The following is a 17,739-nucleotide window of genomic DNA, read 5'->3' on the forward strand; positions in this document are numbered from 1 at the left end:
GTGCGCGTTTAACTTCGGACTTGAATCTTTTTTAGTTCAGATTTTGAAACATTTTATTACAATCAGTGAAACACATATCAGTTTATATCGTCATTACTACAAACAAACATACTATTTTTCTTCTAACATTGTTAATATCCTACAGTAGCTCGATTCTCTACCACTATCGATTACTGACAACCGGTTAGCTATTGAGAAATGTTGCAAAGTAATCTGATCAGCGCTTATAGCGGGCTTCGTGAGATCTATTTTGGCAGAAAATTTTAAATGTCAAACCCTCGATACTCGACAGTACCGACTGTAGAGAATTGCGCTACAGATCCTTAAACAAAAAATACTTCATAACCAAAACAGCCTTAACTAAACCCAATACAGTCAATACAAATTCAAATCGGTATTGACGTTTGAAAGCAGTAAAACAGAACATCACGATTTATATTAGCATTGAAAGCCTTCATCGCATGTTCAGTGAAGATAAACGCTTGTATGAAAAGCTCTATGGCCGCTATCGTAATGATACCTGCGTGTTCCTACTTCAGTGCTCTTAAATTTAATTTGTTTGCTATAACTGTTTGTACTTGAACGTTGGTAATTATTTTTTATTTGTGTTCCTGCGATGTTAGTATGTTTTTACCGGGTTCAATGAAAAGGAAATGTTCAGTTTTTTTTTGTGTACTATGACTGTAAAGTTCATGTGTTTTAATGGAAAATTAAAAAAATTATATGAGTACATAGAATGATATTGGTAAATTGTCTTATTCTTTGTTTGTCTTTGTTATAAAAAAAAATGTTTTTGCTCATATTTTTCAGAAGTCGTCAAATTGTAAAAATAATGTTTAGTATAAAACTTAACTTAACTTGTTAAGGAAAATTACTTCCGCATCAAATCAAAAACAAATATTTTTAACTGAAAAAAAAAACATACCCCATAAGCTGAGGGAGACTGGTTTACCAAACGCCAGACACATACAGACAGTAAAAGACAAATTCTACAGAATTTGCACTTGTTTAATCGCGCATTATTTATCACAGGCGTTATTTGGGGACCCTTTCCCGGATTTCCCCGGAGAAATGATTTACTGACGGTAAAACCCGTGTTTAATTCTACAAATAGGACTGAGACACCATCTGGAGCAGCTCTAAACGTAGACATTTCATAAGTACCTTTGACTGCTTCGGTAAACGATGCAGTAACGTAAACGACTGCGGTTAGATCTCCTGGTCAGGTAAATCGTTTTTTTTATATTGAAATATCTCTTAATAAGTACATTTCATGCTCGGCAAGGCTCTGGTGTTCTGGTAACATTCTCGGTAGGTTTATACCTATTACATGGGACAAAGATGGTTAGTGGCGTAACGTGGGTGTATCTTGTACACCTCTGCCTTAACTTTCAGTTATAACAGATGTGATGTATTTATCTATAGAGAAACAGACAAAGGCTTTGCTCATGAACCTGGAGCCTAAACGATGATTGAAGTGAATTGAATTTGAAATGCGGAGAGCCTTAGCTTCCAGAAAAGCCTAATAAATAAGATACTGGCAGACCTCTAATGAATAGCTTTCATCGAAGCTTTATGCTGGAAAAATCTAACCACATTTTAATGCCTTTGGCTTTTTCTTTAAATGAAATCTTTTTTACTGATATCCATAAAATATTGCATTCCCATCTCTCGCTATCTCCTAGTAAAATTTATTCAAAACGTTAATCGTTCCTTCGTCGTGTATGCATGATAATGTAATGCATGTAACGTAACAAACAAACAGACAGTATAACATTTATAATATAAGTGGGCATTTTCAAATCATTCATTCGTCAGATTTCAAATCTATACCAGGAACAGGATACATCGATCTTTATTGCAATCGTTTTAGGTGATACATGTATAATGGACAGGACTATTTCAATACATTCCTAGAATCAGGTTTAGGGATTATCGATTCAGAAGAAAAAAATAAATACGGTGTTCACCAAATTCGTGTATAAACGAAACGTGAATCGTGTCAACCGACTTTCGTCGAATGAAGTAAAGAGAAAAAGGTTTTATTGTGGTGGAAGGCCACAATCTGAATAAAACACGCGATTTTAGTTTTAAAGCCGGAGTTTTCGTCGTTTTAAGGGACTAGTTGTGTCAGCTCAGTTTGATATGTAAAAAGAAAAAGTTTCTCGACGTACCGTGGGAATATTGGGCTGCAGTTGTTTTGGAGGTAAACGAACGGCAAATTGAATTCCTATTTGAGTTTTTAGTAGTTTGACAATTAAATATTTATGCAGCGGAAAGATTTTTTATTTTGGAACCAAGTTTCGAAGGTATACATTTTCTGTTGCATGATTTGAATGCAAAAGACAAATCAGTTAAATTATATTAAAGCCATAAGCATTAGGCAAGTAGCTATATCTACATTAATTTTTAATTTGCAGGATCGAAAAATATGATTTAAAGATTTCTGACGTACTCTTCCATGGTAACAAATCGGTCGTTTCTAATAAGTACTCATAAATCAGCCCCATGTCTATGGACTGTCAAAACTAACGCTAACAGTTTACCTAGTCGTTTCTCCATCGATGTATTATATTGAAAGCTAGGTAAAGTACAAAAAAGCTAGTAATCTATACTAATGTTATAAAGCTGAAGAGTTTGTTTGTTTGTACGCGCTAATCTCAGAAACGACTGGACCGATTTGAAAAATTCTTTTAGTGTTAGATAGGACATTTATCTAGGAAAGCTATAGGCTATAAATCATAACGCTACGACCAATAGGAGCAGAGTAGCAATAGACAATGTTACAAGAACGGGGTAAAAATTTACCCATTCTCTTTTATGTGACGCAAGCGAAGTTGCGCGGGTCAGCTAGTATCTAATAAACCTTCGACTAATATTAATCGTTTTATAATTGATAGATTGTTTTCTTGTCAGAACACAAGTGCTGGTGACTCACTGTGTGTTTGAAAATCAATGAATCACTTTCTATTAACCGTTTGTAAATTGAAGCAAACATCATTATTGTTGGTTGAGATCCTACGCTTTTATTCTACTTATTTATTTAACTAATTTAGATCCGAATCTTCGTATGTTTTGTATTTATTGTTGAAAAGCACTTCTGTTGGTATAAATGTAATAGTATTAATGTTTATATAGGGGTCTCTAAGCACCTAAGAGTACTTATATATTTTTCTTAGAAATAGTCTATGCACGATTTGCTCCAAAACTTTTATTATCTTAATTAGGAACAAAAAAGTGTTGCTTCTGAAAACTTTATTTAAATAATTTTAACCAATTAGACGTCTTTGTAAGAGAAACACGAACACACTTTATTATTATTAGTATAAGTTCTCTGTGTGTTCTTCTAATCGGTATACTCATTTGGTAATACAATGTATTTTATCAGTGGTTTGTGTAAGTTATCGTTAGACTAAAAAATAATTAACTAGTCATTAAATTTGTCTGGTGACATCCGTCTCAAAGTACCATTAAACAGTAGTCATGTGTTATATGAGAAGTACTTTATACTTGGTACTCACATTTATGTTTCCGATATATTCTTTAAAAATAGAAATGGGAGATACTAATAGTATGAAGTTCTTTGAAATATCTTTCTCAGTGGTTTAATTTACATAGGCATAGAACCTTAATTTAGAATTCTGAATTAAATTCAAAATAAACGATAATGCATAAATGTTTTGATTAGTTTTTTTTAACTCGGTGAATAACATAGCGTTGAATATCGTAGCCAAGATAAAAAATTGTCTCGATCGAACTCCGAGCAACACGCGTCTCATAACCCACCTACTTAAATCTATTTACCAACATCATATCCACGTGCTAAACAATAATCAGAAAGACGGAACAACAATGTCCAGTAAATCATTTGTCCCCTTGAACGCGCATTACATCGCCTGCTTATTCTTCCCGGACATGGTCAACGAGTGCCAACTGTAATTGGCCACCTGTCTGTATAAAGGATAACCAGACACCTGGACAGACAGTCTGGATTATTCCTGTATTGTTTTGTTGTGAATGCTGATAAATCGTTGTAGTTTATGTGGATCCGTCATGTCGGTGACGTGTAACTTGGAGCGAGTTTTTCTGTACTCAACCAAATAGTAGCCTCTTCTAATAGAACATTTGATGTTAAGGCGCCTAATTAATAGTATGCAACAGCGACTGAATAAATTTATCGTTGGCGGTACATTAATACAGTTAAAATCGGTAGAAAAGTCTTAAGACAGTAACTCTGTTTTAGACCAACGAGTACGTGAACCTACATTATATAAATCAGAAGATAAGAGACGACTTAGATACTTTATTATCTTTTAATTTTAAAACTTAAGACTACTTCATGTCAATTTTCATTCTACATACAGATACGGAGACAATATAATAGATCCGCTCGTCAGTCATCCATATTGTACCTAAACCACTAAAGTTAACTTAACCTAACTACTACTACTAGCGAGTATATCTATGAACGTGTACACGAGAGAGTTTAAGCCATTACATCGTACAAACGGCTTACAATAGCTAGACGGCTAGTTGCATTGTTGATTTCGCCCCTTCAGATTATTCCGTTAGTACTGATTGGCATTGAACCATTTATGACAGACGTAGTTTAAGGGGATTACTAGTGCCCCTCTAATTCGAAGAGGTAAACGCTCGAAGGAAAATTTGCTAAGTAGGTAATGATGCGGATCTTAACAAATCGACAGGACTTGGGTAAGGTCGTTGTAATCACAGTAAAATTTGAAGATATGGAACTCTATCCTACTACAGTTAAACGTGTTTTATTTTGTTAACGCTGTCTTTATATTTATCTGTCAGCTGGGCTTCCCATAGTAAACTACTGAAACCCTTTGAATGAAATTCGTAAGACCCATATTTTATCTTTTGAGTGAAAATTGTTCAGGTGCTGGACCCTATATATTATTTGACGAGGGGACTTCAGTATACTCTAGGTTATCTTAATAGAATATAGATAAATAATATTTGCTACTGGGAAACGTAAACGTTATCGTTTTCTGTAAACGTATAAAAACGTTCATAGAGTAAGAATTCCTGTTCAAAATAAAAAAAAAGTATTTCCATGAACAAAATTGGTAGCATATTAACAAAACCTTGTTAAACCTTAAAATAGCCTAACAAAGCTATTACCGACTTAAAACGGCTTACAAACTCAAGGAAACCAAACACATTGATGATAAAATCTAGCGTGTTAAGCCTTGAGAATTGCAACAAGCTATTTGTCACGTGGCATCGAGTCGATGGCGAGTACATGTAGCGCTTCGATAATTACCTCCCCGGGGAATACTATGGGGTACAGTTTCGTGGCATGGTGTGAAAAAGTATCGTGTACGAAATATTACTAATATTATTAACGTTAATGCCTGTTAGTATGGGTGTTTGGATGGTTGGACTTGCGAAAACTACTGAACATTTTTCGATGGAACTTTAAGGTAATATAGCTTGTTGCGTTGTAGTTGTTGTGGTAATTTGTTGCGAAAGTCAAATAGTGTTTAATATTGGTACAATCGAAGTATTTCAAAATATTCTTTTCAAACAAACCTTTCATTTTTAAACAGGCAAGCGTTTTGATGATACTGTCGATGATACTCTTGTATCGAGTTCAATATTAGTACATTTTTGAAATAAATTCTTATGTTATTTTTGGAGACACAAATTATTTCGATCAATATTGCACAGTCCTTGCAAGTACTTTATTATAACGAACCATAAAGTTACAATAAATCATAAAATCTCATTTGAAATGGATAACACTCATAATTTTCTATTTTTTTTTATTTTAGGTAATAGTTGTGGCCGAAACTAATGATGATAATTATGATATAATCGACTATGAGACTGATTTATTACGTCATTTTTCATATGAATACACTAAATTCAATAAAATAGTCTGGCTTATTAGAGGATAAATGACCTATTAGGTTTAGTAATGATCATAATTGATTTAGATCTAAAGAATAATGTGCCTTTGGATATCATTAGTATAGCTGTAGACATAAAGGCTTTCACTGAAGAAAGTACTTTAAAACTTTAAAAAATTCAACCTACTATAATTGATAATATAATTGATTTTAGAAATGTTATTCTAAAGGGATCGAAATATTACCAAAAATATGTTATTCACACAAACGAGGACGTGAATTAAAAGCCAAAGAACTCGAAATAATTTTTTTCTGAATATAGATGATAATAACAACAGAATCTACAAATACTTCAAGATATAGTTTATACAGAAATTCAATTTAATTCCTTAAATAATGAAATTCGTACCACTACACATTATAAAAAAAAGTCACTTGACGCGTCGGTCTGTCTGTCTGTTCCTGTCAGGTTCCAGAAAAAGATAAAGCAGTTACTGAGAAAAATTTAAGTCTTTAATTTGTTATACTGTATCCGGTATATCCTGGGGCGTTCTTATATTCTTTATAATCTGCTTTGTTCAAAACAGTATTTTCAATTTCATTGACCATATTGATGAACAAAGCTATGAATAGTTGGATCGAAGCATCTATGTGATGCAGCTGACAATATTAACATGGAACTACACTTTGACGTAGACCTAGTAATTACAGCCGTTTACCTATCGTTGTAATGTCTGACATCGATTGCATAAGAATCTATCGATGAAACAGAACCGTCTAGGTCTGGGTAAACTAACTTTAGAAGCGAGTGACATTGGACAAATATCTTATGCTCTGTAGCTCGATTCTGTACTACTATCGACTACCGACAACCGACCTGTTATCGAGAAATTTTGAATGAAAATCTGATCATCGCCTCTGACGGGTGTCGTAGGAAATATTTTGGCTATTTTCGATACTCGACAATACCGATTGTACAGAATCGCGCTACTGCAGAGCGATTCTCTACAGTCGGAACTGTCGAGTATCGAAAGTTTGACATTTAGAATGTACTGCCAAACTATTTTCTGCGACGTCCGATAGAGGCGCTGTTCAGATTTTCATACAAAATTTCTCGATGACAGGTCGGTTGTCGGTCGTCGATAGTAGTAGAGATTCGCGCTACAGTTATACCTTCTCGATGATGCTTATGATGTCATATTGGGTGTTTGTATATATCTGGTTAGAGCTAGAATAAGCTGACTTTTTTCGGGTGTATTGATGTAAGGTAACAGAAACTATGACTTGAAGTTCAGAAAGATAGATAATTTGTAAATAAAAAAGGTAAAGTCCTGATGCTATGGCCATGTTTTGATGACTTTTCAACACTTGTAAGTGCTAGTAAAACTTCGAGAAAATAAGATAGAAGAGGTCTATAGCCAGCAGTGAGGAACTCAAATAGCTAAGTTTCCTTCGTGGAATTTTCTCTAACCTGCACTTAGCTGCTCTAGTAGCGGACTTGAAACCTAACCTCTCTTACATTCCAGAAGAAGAGTCGCGCCCGGTAGTTAGATACAAATGTAAGTTTTTTACGGATATACACACGACTATAAGAACTTCTTTCTTCATTTTGAAACAAATCGAAGCATTATTAAAACGTAAATGTTTTTGTTTAGAGGTCGTAAAGGTCATTGGAAATCCGGCCCACGATTGCCTCTTCCTTATTGGATTAGTATTCAAAGATAGGACTCCGGTCACCTCCAAATATAGGACCTAGGTATTAAACAGAGAAAATTAGTTTTACTTTGCCCCATGAATACGATATTACGTTACCAAAGTTTTGAACTTTTGTCCCAATATGAAACATTGTTATGTAACTTGTTAAAAAGATGAAACAACTATTAGTGTCCTTTAAACTTTTAAAGAAAATCTTTTTGGAACCTGAAGTTTGAAAATGAAGAACAAAGTAAGAAAAAAGAAAGCACGATAGTATTTTCTATAATTCGTTGTTTAGGTGTCAAAGTATAAAATGATTTGAAAATTATGTGAATTTAGTTTTTATTACTAGATTAGAAGGTATGTCGTTTACTGTCGTGGTTTTGAAACAAGCTCGAAGTATATACGTACCTACTATGTACAAAATGTTAGAAATTGTGTTAAATATTTTGGCTATAGTATTACCATAGATGTAATAAAAGTTTGGGAATGCAATTTTGGAAGGAGAAACAATTTGACGTGATATAACTTTGATTTATAGTCCCAAATAACACAGTACTTTTGAAAAAGTTTCGTTTAATTTGAATTGTTTAACTGAACAAAACATGTCTATCAAACAGGAACATGTGAATTGTGAAAAGTAGTTTAGTAAATAAAGGCACCCGTGTTAAAAGAATTGACATTGGTTTTATAGATGACAAACACAAATAAAGAAAATCTAATATGGAAACTGAAACGATAAACAATAAACTTAATGAAACGTATCGACCAAATTATATAAGTTTTGTGTTATCCGAAAGTAATAAATATAATTTATGATATTGAAGCTTTCATGTCAGACATATAGTTAATTAAATTTCTTTTATAAGACAATTTAGATTAATTAAACAAATATTTAATGGCATTGTTTTAAAAATAAAGTTATTTATGTTTCATATTTTCACTTTAACCATAACATTTTCTTTCGTGCGTGCACACCGTAGCACGTAACGCAAAGCACAAACAAGCCAAACAACGACCAGCCACTAAATTATTAATACACGAACTCTTTAACAACATCGAAATTATTCGAATACGCACTTACCACCAACAGAATACCATAGTCAACAATCCTTAGCACTTCACAACACCACACTAAGAACTTTACGAACCACTTTATTTACACTAAGGCGGTCGTTTGAACCCCGGTGTAGTACAAAACTGAAAAGTTGCTGCAAAACCGTCGCGTGTTAGGCCGCTAGCAAGCCACAGCAAGCCAGTTGCAACCAACATTTGAATAAAAAATAAAACTATTTTTCTACTGACGTCATTGCTAGAGCGATGTGTGGTGGAATGATTTCGGATTAGTGTTTAGCTTTGTGTGATTGTGTTGATGGACTGTTGCTATGGTAACGGGTTTTATTTGTGTGAAAAAGTGTTGGGAAACATTCTTGTGGTGTTTGGAACTTGATGTTTGATTGTTTTTATTAAATTGTTAATTTCAGTCCTTTTAAAAGTTTTATTATTAGATAACGGAACAGTATTTTAAAGTTTTGATTTTACAACAAAACAATCGTTACCAACAAAATTACAGTTTGAAATTCGTCCAAAAAACTTAGGTTAGTACTTCTAATTCCATAATCTTAGCATATTTTTGGGACTTATTTTTAGTGAAACTTTTCTTACATGTTATTTTTAAATGCACATCCTCCTTGTTTACAAAAACGACTACTGTTCTTTACTTTTTGTTGAATAGTAAACCGACTGTAAAACTAAGACGTGTTTAACATAAACACTCCCCTTTACTTTATATTGTGACACGATTCTTTTACAAATAAGCTCTCACACTCTACATAAATTGAGTGCTTATGTGTCTAGCATATTCTTTATATATTTACATGTATTTTACTTCGTTCCTTATATTAAGTGAGTTATACAATAACTTTGTATGATAAAGGATAATCGAATGTCGATAGTGACTGGAAAAGTCTTTTGAATATTGTATGTCACCAGGCACGTGTGTTGCCTAAAATATGCTTTGTATTTTGTTATTACTTTACTCAAAGAAATGTTTTTTTGGAGTAACAAAAATATTACTCAAGGAGAATAAATAAAATTAATTGAATTCAATATGGTTATATTGAGCCCATAAAAGTCAAAAGTACCCAATGTTAATGTAATTTTTTTTCCACACCATTATTGTTTCACAAAATATTTAATACTGAAGCAAAATTACCAACAAAATCGAAATTCAAAAATATAGTTATCTGTTTTCGTGTATTCAATCCACACTATTCTTATATCGCTAAGACTTTAAAACTAAAGCAGAAATATCAATAAAATTTAAATACCAAAATTTTTATTTATTATTCAAATTCTTAATTCCTCATAATCGATGTTTATAAAATGTTGCGAACCCCTGAATTACCGAACGTCGGTCTATCAGTAATACGTATGACATTTGAGTGCGGCACTCGCGACGTCGCCGACTCGGCCGCGGCGCGCCTTCCGACATTGACCAGCAAGCGACCTTGTGGATTAGTCGCTATTATGATTCGCGGGGTAAGCTAATAGGTAAGCTTTGTATATCCGCCGCTGTATTGGTTGTTGCGGGTTCGATTCTCGTAGTTGGCGTAAAACAAAGTTGGCGATGTTTACAAACAGCTGTTTGGCTGTATGTCATGCGCAACGTAAGGTTATATCTTATGCATTTTTTTTTAAACTTATTTTTTAGTACCTATGGTAGTGGTCTATCTTGTTTCAAAGTTGCTTAAGCCGCCCGAACGGCCTCTGATACCGCTTAACGACTGCTATTTTAGTAGACAACCATCGGGATCGACTTTTTACGTGGACTCCGAAGCATGAAGACGCTCCGTTCAAATACCACATGCAGTCACCCATCTATAGAATGACCGCGCAAGGGCTGGCACCCACCGTTCGTTTACCGACCGGGGCACTGCGAGCGCCTCTTAATATCTTCCACTCAGAGAATTCGCGTTCCGTAACACGTTAGACTCATTTGGACTCAGCTTAAAGGATATTCATTCGGACTTATTGTTTTCGTCGCATTTGCAGCGTGTCTTCTTGTTGTCCCAATCGCGTTGAACAATATCTTAGTCGATTAAGAAGCATTTCAAATTTAATAGCTAAATAAATAACGCTTTAAAAAACATCATTAAATAAATATTAGGTAAATTAACTGATGAAGTGTTATGATAATAATCCATTCAAATTTATGTTGTGCATTAACAAACGCTCAAAATTAATTATGTAAGTGTCGACTAAATTAATAATTAAAATACGTTTTTGGGTCATCGAGGTGTCAGCTGATGTCAATTGTGTAATTAGATTAATACATTAATTATTTACAGTACAAATAGCGCACGAAATAATTAACAAATAGATAATATTTGTCTGTTGAGTCATTATTATTACTAGATTATATTAAAGAACTAAAAACTATCTTAATACTAGAGGTACCTATATTTCTTCTTCTTTATTTTTCTTTTCTTTATTAAAAGACAACTCTGGCACTAAGAATCGCTCTCGTGTCGCCAGGACTTTTACAAACATACTTACACTTTTACAATCACACCTGAAACAACAATTTGTGGATTACACAAAAATATCATCAGTGTGGGAATCGAACCCATTACCTCCCGTCGCAATGGTAGCGGCGTGGTGGCCTTAATCCCTGCGCCACGGGGGCAGTTTAATAATGTCCCAGAATAACAATGATTATGCTGCATCATTATCATCGTCTAACGTACGTCTTCTTAAAACTTCTCCGTCTGTCTTTACCTTCCACTCTTTCTTCACATCACAATTGAAAAATTTTCATGTCTTCAATCATTTACACAACAAGTTTCATTGTCTACGGTGACTCTCAGTCTATCTCCCATTTTGAGATATCCAGACAATGTATTCCAGTCAGTCCCTCTTCTATCGGCCGTAATGCCTGCATCAGATTCTATAAATCATATTTCAGCAATGTTCAGAACAAAAAAGACCTACACAAATATTCTAATCCTTCACACGGAAATGAATACGAAGACAAGAAAATTATATTAAACTTTTCCAACAATTTCAATCAGGCTCAACATGTTACAAATCAGAAAGCTCTGATTTACTTTTCTTTCAAGACAATCAGCGCAAAGTCTTCAAGAATTATTTTTCTTTTTCTTCAGGCCAATGAACTATGTAACCTCGCCGTATGAGGTGGAATAAAACTTGTATGATTTATTTCCAACTACTTTATAGTTAGATTGGTTTAGTTCTAAATGTTTCGTGCGTCATTGCATGTTTGTAATGTTCCAGGTAGGCTCGGGTTTCAATTTAACTTGATTTGACTAATTACTGCAGTTTAATAGGAGCTGCCAGTCGAAATGTTGCTGTAAAAATTGCTGTAACGAATAGTTATGAGTTAAATTTGTATTGTTTCAAGTGGTCTGAATTTGAAGAATATGACATTTTCATGTCAAAAATAATCAATTGTTTTTTTATCGTCTTTTTTGTCTCTATCTTCTACTGATGATAATAACTACATCATTATTCTTTTCTCCCTCATTATGCAAGGGTCGCATTTTCAAAAAGACACCATAACCATTAGCTAGTTTTACTTTACGCTATTTTTCCACTAAATTTGCAACATCAGTTTCTTTCATCAGAAGATGCACTGCATTTTCAATGACAAAGAGGCTTAAGTAAACAAATGTTGCTTTCAATTTATGTCCTTCTTCCATTGAATTTAGTGTAATCCTTTAAATGTCGTTATCCCTTTGGGTTTCAAAGGTTTGATCGTCAGCGCGGTGAAACTGGGTTAACTGTTCCTGGATTATGTATACCCCAATAAAGTTAAGACCTCAATGGAGTTACAATTTGGAAGGCTTTAAAAGACAGTGGTCGAAACTTTACGACGTTTTAAAAAAAATATCGCTTTATTATTTTGTAGCTGTTAAAGTTGAATTTGTCCATCATCAAAATCGTCTGTGTCTATGTCTTCCGACCTATGTTTTTTGGACTTTGACAGACCGGTGGTCAAAAGTAATCATTGACAGACACGATAATAGGGCACTGAACCAAAGGCTGATCTTATGATGCTTTACAATATTTCCCCTCAATCAAATTATAGAGAAACAATTTCTCTTTATTGAAATTAATTATGAAAAGCTATGACCATAGTGTTACGATGTCATCCGAATATGGTAAATACCGCTATTCCCTAGTTCATTCAAACTTTGACGTTACATTTTATAACTGAAACAGGAATATCATGAATGAATTTGTAAATACGAAATGCTAGCTACGAAATGGATTCATGAAAATGCAAATAGTTTATGAATCATTTTGAATTTGTTTGTATTGATTTACAAGTTTTATTCTGTTGTTTGATTTTATGAAATTGTAAACAAATGTGTTGCCGGAATTGAAACCAGCAATTAATATGCAATTTTATGATTTTTTATTTACGTAACCTCTATCTGAGTGTATTTTATAAAATTTGCCTAAATTTATTCCTCAACATTTTTTCATGTTGTTATGTAAATATCTCACAAAATATTTTTTTACGAATTAGGAAAATACTGAGGAAGGATATATATATTTTCTGTTTAGAATGATCTGGTTTTACGAATTTTGGACTATTATTGTGTAAGCAAATACATTTGTATTTCAAATTGTTTTTAAGACAAATCATTTACGTAATTATATAGAATAGATAAAATTATATCAAACCTGTTACACTCGAAGGTGTAGTTTGAGATGCATGAAATATACCCGCGTTTTGCTATCATTAATGTAAGTCCCATGTAATAGGGAAACATCTTTAGTTAGTAATTATTACTTAAATTATGAAATTCAAGTAATAATCACTAACTAAAGCCATACAAAATAGTAATGAAAGATATCAATTTGATAGTACCGGCCGACCTTCAGTGAAGATCGATAGTTCACAGACTGTAATGATAATGTGGGTGTTTCTGATTAATATGAGTTTAATCTAATATTTAATAGTTCATAGGGCTTTTAGGCGTTATGCACTTGATGTTTTATGTATACTTACTCATACTAACTATGTTTGTAAAGGTAAATTTGGTTGTTGTAAATGTATAGTTGTTTATCCATAATATGAGCAAGTATATGTGAAATTGTTTAAAATATTGTACTTCTTCTTATAATAGTATCATACAGATATTGCAAATGCAATTGTAACACAGATGTAACGTTGTTTTTCACTTTGTTTGGATACCTAACTTTATCAAAGCGCCTATTGTCAAACATGTATACGATTTTATTCTTATCTTTACAGTACTGTTACCAATATAAACTTTGGAGTATCATTGCTTCAAATTGTTAAATTACTTTAATTAAACACACGATAATTGCTACGTTAAGTTTAAGGACATTACTATTCCCTTGATAACAATCAATATTAGCTTCCGCTGCAGCAAGTTGTTGAACATTATATTCCTGAATCTTCAAACAATATAGAGAGCTGTTGACTTTGTAACTAACCTACAGCAAGGCTATATTCTCTAAAGACTAGGCTAAGGTCTGTGATGCTTGTGTTACATGTAATATCAAAGTTTACATATCTCGTCTCATATGGGTGGCTAAAGCGATATTATTAATTACTCACGGCCCACCCCGGTTTCGTCCAGTTTAAAAGGTTATTTTCAAAAACAGTTTAATACTCTTGAGTTATTCTATCTCTTAAAACAGACAGCTGAAAGTGACTTTGTTTGATTTTGTGGTTTTAAACTAAACATAAAAACATGATTAATAATAAAACCTGGGATTGGGCTGGATATATCCACTGAATGAACTAAGAAAGTTGTGCTAATACAACCACAAAGTGGATGCTATAAGATGTAGTAGCGACGATACAGGCCCAACGATGGAACTGAGTTCAGTGGAACATAGAATCAGGCTAATATAAAAATATATAAGGAAGAACAAATTAATTTAATATTGGTGCGAACTACATGACAAAGTCCCCGGCTACAAATGATTCGTTAATATTGATAGCGTATTAACTAGTGGATTTGGAAGAGTAAGTAATATTAGTAGTGTTACATTGAATTCATTGATATCAAACTAAATATATTGACTGATTACTGTTAAAGAAAAATATTTACTTCGAAAGTGACAGACTCTTACCTATAGCTTAAGTTATTAATTTATTTCATAGATTGGAAAACTTTACTTATAACAAAAATTATAATATAACTAGCGGACCCGACAGACGTTGTCCTGTCTAATAAATAAAAAAATAATTAAAAAAACATTGTCCAGCGAACAAAATTGTGAATCTAAACCATTCTCAGATCCCCTTGAACACACACAAAAAATTTCATCAAAATCGGTCCAGTCGTTTAAGAGAAGTTCAGCGACATACACACTTACAGAAGAATTATATATATAAAGATATAGTAGTGCAAAGCGTCTAGTGTCGCATAGAAGAATCTGCTCAAAGGATAATCTCAGTGAAGCGGTTCAATCTCTCTGTTAATTTGTTAGTTAAAAGACTTAGTTTCAAAGTTCAATGAGTGGGTTCAGATTTTAATTTACATTTTAACACAAGTCTATAAAGTTTTTAGTTTCAAATAATTGAATTTTGTCTATGATCTTTGAAGTTTTAAGTGTGGAGAATGTAAAGTTCTATTTTGATTATTAGGTCTTTATTTTTTTATATAAAATGTTGATGCTCTACGTAACTACCGAATGTATTGTCATCAATAGTACGATTCTCTACAGACGGTTTAACGAGAATCGAGAGTGCCATTTAAAATGTACTGCAAAACGAGTTCATCAGGCGCTGATTAAATTTTCATACATTTCTCGATGGCTAGGCAGTACTGGTACTGCTAGAGCTTCGTTGTATATGAGATGTACGTTGTATGAGATATTCGTTTCGTAGGAGAATCCATTCCAAGAGTTTCCACGTCTATCTTAACGACAATGAGGACGTCGTAACGTTTATAATGATAATAATTGTGGAGTATTTGGCAACTGGACAAAATAAACTACGAAGTGAATATCTAAAATCTACTATTGCACTGCATTCGTGTCTCTCTTAGTGGTCTGTTACATACTGTAAAGTAATTAAGAAGACAAAACTGTATTTTGTTGTAGCTCTTAGGTATCGCGTGATAAAACAAAGTCAACAGCTCTTCAGCGATTAATTAAAACGCTTTTAGTTCCTCTCTTAACGAATTCCGAGTCCACTTTGAAGTATTAAATACTTAAATGGAATAAAGGTTTTATATTTTATTCGTAGTACTTTGATACTTAATTTCGACGTATTTTCTGTATCCTGTAAGAATTGCTACTAATCGAAAAAGTTGTTGAAAAATAATTCGGATTAACCGCTCAATAAGCCATGTCATTACCTTATATTCCTATCTGTTTCTTGTACGTTCAAGATTTTTTTTAATTATCATAAATAGTTAAAAACTTGGCGTTAAACATATTTTCAAGCTTCTTATTGTTATGCAGATCAACCGAGCCGATTAAGCGGCTAAATGATGGGATAAAATTTTAAATGCATGATAGTATATGTCAAACGTAAAGAAAGCCAAAATTACACACGACGTCCTATCCTCTCCCACGAGAAACGGCCTATATCTATTCTAAACGGCTACAAATAACGGCCATTTGTATATATTTAGTGCTATAATGCACTCGCCCTTGAACTTGCTCTAGCAACTAGTGCAAGTCGGAGACGCGACGGGAAGCGTTAGATTGGTGCCAGTTGTACATTCAAAAGGCGAGCGGTGTTGTACCTGGGTAATGGGGACATAGATTATGACGTTTATGGTAGAGACACAACTTTAGTGAAGGAAAGGTTTTACTTTTCCATTTTGTCAAATTGCTTTCAGTTGAGAAAGAAGATTCTTGCTGTGCTTATGTGTGGTGCAGTTATGTTTTTGATGGAGTTTGCTATTCATGAGCGAATTTTACTCAAAGAAGTATTACCGATCTTAATAGGAAAGCGGGTCCAAGAAATATAATATATTCAACTTTAACATATTTAGTGTCGATTGCGAACCAACGAAATGAAAGAACGAGACTATAGTAATACGAAGAACTATGAAGTTTAACTGTCGTATTGTATTAAGTTATAAAACACATTTCTACCTAACTCCATACCTGAATACGAATCTTTGTCACTACGTCCGTCAGTGCGCAATTATTGTAGCGCCGCGAATAAGGATATGTCGTCTGCGCAACGGTAACTGCTATTAACTAACGATTAGGTGAAGCTAATTGACCACCACGATGTACACACGTGGTCTGCAAAATCTATGAAGGGATTTTTATAAAGATTTCACAATAATGTCACTAAACTTTGACTAAGTTTACATATATTTGTCCTTTGGAAACCGTGTTAAAGATGTTTGTGACAATCATCCATATTTATTTCACAAACTGCGCTAGGTCATTGACTTTTAAAACGTAGTTTTAAAATTTGTATCCCAAATGAATCGTCCGTCGTCCTCGGAAATATTTATTAAGGATCACATATTATTTGCCATGTGGTTGTCGAAACTATAAGTCTCATGCACACTAGCACTTTGATGGTGACCATCTTCACTTATTCGCAATCTCACGTCATTCAACTAAATATGCTTTATATTGATGAAGAATTTTATAATTCTTTCTAAACCTACTTTTACTCCACAGTTCAAAAATAAACTTATAGGCAGACTTTATTTCTACGTGGGCAAAAATGTTGCCCGCAAGATACTTTTCAAACTTTATTTACAGTCAGTTTTAGATAACAAAACTATAAATAAACCCAGACTTCATATAGTTTTGAACACAGCTCGAACTCGGAACAAAAGTTCTGCAAGGAAGTCGTGAGTTCCGTCGTCCAGTTTTATTTGGGTCACCTCACAATAAAGAACAAGTTGTGCGGGCATTTGATCTTTTGTAGCTCTTGAATGGGAGGTGTTATTTATGGCTATTATTTGAAAGGTTACTCAAATATTGAACAGTCAGCAGAAGTTTGAATTCTTTTGGATAATAGGTCAGTTAGTCTAGTTATGTTATTGGCATTGAGTTATATGTGCTACGATTAAGATATTCCCAGACTGAAATGAAGCAGACAAATATTTTTTTTTGCAGCAGAAAATGGGATAGAGCTAAACCTATGTTTAACAGCTGATGGAAGTGATAAGAATGA

At 33.5% G+C, this 17,739-nt stretch overlaps 1 protein-coding gene across 2 annotated transcripts in view; it reads right to left on the minus strand.

The window, feature by feature from the left end:
* Positions 1–8,775, minus strand: part of alka (glycine receptor subunit alpha alkaliphile) — a 56,613-nt gene extending 47,838 nt beyond the window's left edge. For both annotated transcript variants that reach the window (XM_076116469.1, XM_076116468.1), the window contains exon 1: positions 8,659–8,775. The gene's annotated coding sequence lies outside the window, so the exon portion shown is untranslated. The remainder of the gene's footprint in view (positions 1–8,658) is intronic.
* Between the last annotated feature and the right edge of the window lie 8,964 nt (positions 8,776–17,739).

Source organism: Anticarsia gemmatalis, chromosome 7, assembly GCF_050436995.1.
Source record: "Anticarsia gemmatalis isolate Benzon Research Colony breed Stoneville strain chromosome 7, ilAntGemm2 primary, whole genome shotgun sequence".
NCBI classification, from domain to species: domain Eukaryota; kingdom Metazoa; phylum Arthropoda; class Insecta; order Lepidoptera; family Erebidae; genus Anticarsia; species Anticarsia gemmatalis.